The following is a 5107-nucleotide window of genomic DNA, read 5'->3' on the forward strand; positions in this document are numbered from 1 at the left end:
GAATGTTCACTAGCATTGCAAGCCCTTGGCAAGGAAAAGTCCCCTAGTTGGGATGGGATGATGGTGGAATTCTATAGAGAATTTTGGGACGATCTCAAGGTCCCAATCACAAGGTTGGCCAATAAAGCCATTGTCGAAGGGTTGATGGAGGTAAGTGTAAAGAGAGGGCTTATCAAACCCATCCCCAAATAGATATGTTGTTCTCAACTTAAACACTGGCGCCCTATAACGATGATGTCAGTGGCCTATAAAATTATTGCTAAAGCTATAGCCCTTAGACTAGCCCCCTTACTAACCAAGATTGTAAAACCTAGGAAATTGAAACATAGGATCCTCCTCCCTACCGCCCTTTATATAGGCCTTGCTCCTAGCTCTTGCCCTAAGCGTATCCCCAGTCCACACTGGTCCAGTCCAGGCCCTTGGCTTAGGTCCCTGACTCCCTAGGTTGGGCCTTGCCCCGTAGGACCCTTGTTCTGACATTACTCCCCCCTTAAGGAAGAGATTTCATCCTCGAAAACAAGTAGTAATATCTTCTTAAGAATACTGATGTTTTCTTTATTGACGTCCCATACGTGAGCCAGTTGTATGTATGACCGATAATTGGTGCAGTGAGGAGGTTCAATGAAACCAAGAGCAACATCTTGATTTTTAACTTTTTTGTCCTTTTGCAACCCCTTGGGTCTAAATGGTAACTCCATTTATAACTCACTTGAGTACTGTAAAGGAGTAACCACAACTAAGAGTTTTCCAAAGGCATAACCAGTTTTCAGATCTTCTGAAGGTACTGGAATAATGCAAGGAAACCTTGGCGTAACTTTCCATGCAGTTGTGAGCCAGATTTCCTACTCACGTGAGTATCTTGAAAAGTTTATAGATAGGGAGTGTCCTCTTGTTAGAATTCTGAATAGTTTGGAACACAAAGAACTACATGTTCATCCCTAATGAAGGTTACTTGCCAACATACTTTGTCAGCACACCGTGTAAGTCCTTGACGTATGTAACTATTGAAACAATCTCCAACCCCACCACAACAGGTGTTCAAAGTCGAAAACCGTACTTAAGCAAGTTCTAGAATAGGGAGAAAATCATCTATTCAGAAATGCGTTGTGCTAACGTATGCTCTTAGCAGATCCTTTAGCAGAAGAAATATCTGTAAGTTGCCCATCCAACACGAGATGAATACAGCAGTAAGAGTGAGGTGTTGTTCCCCAACCACTTATAGACAGTCTTCCCTCATTGTCGAGAAACTAGGACTCAATCGTTGAGTATCCAGCCATATATTTTATATGGAGTGAAGACAACCACTAGGTTGAAAGCGGGTGGACTGGAGTAATCTCCTAGAGTTTAGACCATCCAACCATAGACACCCATCCTGAGCCAGTGCCTTGTATGGCAGGGTGTAAACTCATAATAAATCTGCAGAAGAGATTGCACATGTAGTGCAAAAAGGTGCAGAGAGAATAAAAGTCCATGAATTGGCATGCCGCTCCAATTAAATCAATGTTAAACACTAGGGCCCATAACACCTAGTGTGCATGCATTTAGCATAAATTTATCCAAACTGCAATTCCATGACGAGACTTTCCACGGTATGTAAGTGAAAGCCTTTCAACAAGAGTTGGACCATAACAGAATGTGAAAGATCAGTCACACCTAGGTACCAACTATGAGACATTCTCAGTAACTTAGCATACTTCGCTATATGTAGAAACGACCCTCTGTTAAGGTGGTTTCACAGCACTTGTCATCGCAACAAATCTGTACTGAGTACCCGACAATTTCTGGCCACTGAAATTGTTCCTGATATGGTGTGCTCCAAATGGTCTAATAAACGGATGCGACCAGCACGTAGGGACTTCGTTGCGACACATCATTAAGAATTAGGTGCCAGTGTCAGTCAGAGAGACTCATATTCACCACATGTGGAATATGTCTCAAAGAAGGATGGAAAAAAAAGCGACATCCATCAAGTACAAGATGTACTTGTGTGTGGAGGAATTGCAAAACACTCCGCAACAAGAGTGAGAGGGACCCTCATTATCTTGCTCCACATTGGCTAAACCGAACTCCTTGAGTTCCTAGACCATGTTGTATCCCATGTGACAACATGTGCCAAATTGAACCCTACAAGTAGGTTCGTAGCAGCATAAGACAAAAAGCTAGATTGGACACTTGGCCCAAAATACTTTGTGCCGGCATGCCCTTGGCATGGCTCTGTAATATTCAAGCGTACTTAGACGTCTTGAAAAACCAAGCAAAGCATACTGAAAATGGAATAACACCAAATCAATAGATGCGTACCTGTAGATTTGAACGTAATGTACACTTACCTGTATTCCAATGGAGAGGAGCACGTCCCCTACCTGAAAAAACAAACAACACTGCACTGGGAACCCCGGGTGTTGCCTTTGCAATCCAAGCCCTTGGATTAGAATCTACGTAGTCAAACCCCTTGGTAAGACTCTTTGTAGAAACTGCTCAACTAGCAGATAATGGTAATCAACATAGTCAACCATGTACAGAATGATTGGAATCAACTTGAAAAGTGTGTCCGTTCGCTACCGCGTTTGGTAGATTGCAGAATTCTTTCCTTGAAAGTATAACTGGGAGAGATCAATTGTGATCCTCAATGCAGATCAAACTGTGATCCTTAATGCCTATGGGGTGATGTAACAATCACTTGCCGGGTCTTACCCCAAAACTGTATGTCCATAGACACGCCCTAGTGCTATAGAGGGAGCCAGATATCCACACAAGGGAAATGGCTAGCTCTTATGGACAGCCATGCTCTCTCCACCTATTGCTGCATCTATACTCCATGGTGGAGATTAGCTGATGGGAGTTTAAGGTTATCTAAAACTCAACTCAAGCACCGCACTGAAAACGTGTAGTGCAAAATGATACTCTAAACATCCGTAATGACAGGACTCTTCCTTGTCAATTAACGTCAATGTGTACTACAATGGGTAGAGTTGTTCGATATCAAGAACAATCATCCAAGGAATACCTACAATTGGGTCTTACCCTAGATTTAACAATGGCTCTTAGCCAGCGTGCGTGGCTCATAGGCATCATGGCAATAAGTGTTCAATCGTCGAACCAATGAAGACTAATGTGGATGGCATCTTGCCCGCTTTCTAGCTGAGAGTTAGAGCATCTTGGCTTAGGAGGACTCACTAGTGAAACATGTAGCAAAAGCTTCTTAGAAAGTATTCTTCAAGAGAAATAAGAAAGAGAGAGAAAGAGATCATGCTAGGTTGAGGAACTTTCCTTAAGTTTTAGAGTGTGTACCCAAGTTGTGTGCTCTTACGCATCGTATGCCTAAATTGCAGCTTATCGTATAAGCATTCCATAGTTTTCCGGTATGACTCTCGCATCGAGAGAGGTAACAGAAGAACATAAATCTCATTGCGACCCACCTACCATGCAGGGGTCGTGGTTGTATGAGGACAACTTAGCCTTGACACTTTTCCCGTAAAATAAGTCCTAGATTTAGGTTCCTTTTAGTGTTGTCGTGTGTTGATAGAAACCAACAACCATATTAAACAATCTATCCTTAATCTGTCCTTGACAGAGTTGCGAGTGTGATAGCGGAAGCGTAATCTTGGAAGCGGTGGAATTTAGGCCACCTGGTTACATGCCTTGCAGACAGATTTTGAAGCCCTTGGCGAGAGTGATGAACTCAAACGTGAGAACCAAAACCATAAGTGCCTTGCACCGTTTAGACTGGTAGGAATTTTGTGAGCTGATATTCCCATTTGGCTAGTTGTCCAAACTTGTGTGTCACTGCCCGTGATGCCAAGTCATTGGGCAGTACCTTGGCACAAAGGAGAAGCCTTGCTTCACATAAAATTGCCGAAGCACTTTGCTTTGTACAACGACAGTAATTGCCAAATAAATTGTAAAGATAGAAAGCAAGAAAAACTTAAACTCGGCTAAACTGGTCGTTGTTGCTGCAACCTGTTGTCATGAAATTTGGAAGGAAAAACTCATTCCAAAATGGCTCATAGCCATATCTGCATAGATGTCCTTGTATGTCCTATACACCCATCTGGGTACATAATGAAATAACCTGCAGCATGCAATCACCTGCAAACACATTGCCTATCTCTTCATAATTTTGTATGGTCATACCATATGCCAAACGTGGGGAGTCACAATGCATATAATTTTGGATGGCCTTATTTCCAACAAACACTATTGGCGCGATAGATGTCATAGCAAAATAAAGTTGACCGTATCGACCATTCACAAAAAATAGACCTTGTCCATTTGTAGATCTGCTGGAAAAAACGGAATTATGTGTGCAAAGTATGTGCATTTTGTACATACTTAAATTCTTATGGAGGATATCTGTGATCAACCATATACCATGGTGGTCAAACACATGCTCAATAAACAAATATCAAGTGCGTACCTCATTAAGTACACCTGCTGACGAAGCTTGTCGCCAAAAGAATCAAATGAGTTGCCAGCAAGAAGAAAACCAAGAAATGATTTTCTGGATACTTATGTTTGGTTCGATAGACATGGCCGATAGTGGGTTCAACTTCATCACGTCGGATTGCCTGCTGCTTAAAATCAAAGAAGAATGGGCCTTGCCAATCACCGATGCCTTATACGAGACAATTAATGACTACCAAAATTGGACGTAATGTGTGGACTTTGGTCATACCAGATCCGTAGATAATCTCTCAGGACACCATGGACGAGAGCAACATAATACATAGTCTTGCAATACAAATGTATACATAAAGTGATGAAAATTGCAAGAAGTTAAAATTACGAACCTGATAGAAATTGCATATGTCCTTGTAGGCACCATGTAGGCGAGTTGCATATGGCTTGGGCAACACGTCGGAGCTTTGCCTTGATGACCTGTCAAATTTTCCCTTTAACTTCTTCATACTGAAAACCGTCTACCTACCCGAGGGTGTTGAGGGTATCAGATATTGTAGTATGCGCCCGATGGGGACCTGGGCATGCCCTTTGCATGAGAAGGCAGGCTTGCCGAAGAACCCTATAGGTGGTTGCCCTTAGTTGGGGTACCCTTGATTAGGGCACTTTGGAAAAAAACAAACAATAAAAAACAATATAGCGCTCTGTA

Source organism: Adiantum capillus-veneris, chromosome 7 (assembly GCF_014529385.1).
Source record: "Adiantum capillus-veneris isolate H3 chromosome 7, ASM1452938v2, whole genome shotgun sequence".
Taxonomy (NCBI): Eukaryota; Viridiplantae; Streptophyta; class Polypodiopsida; order Polypodiales; family Pteridaceae; genus Adiantum; species Adiantum capillus-veneris.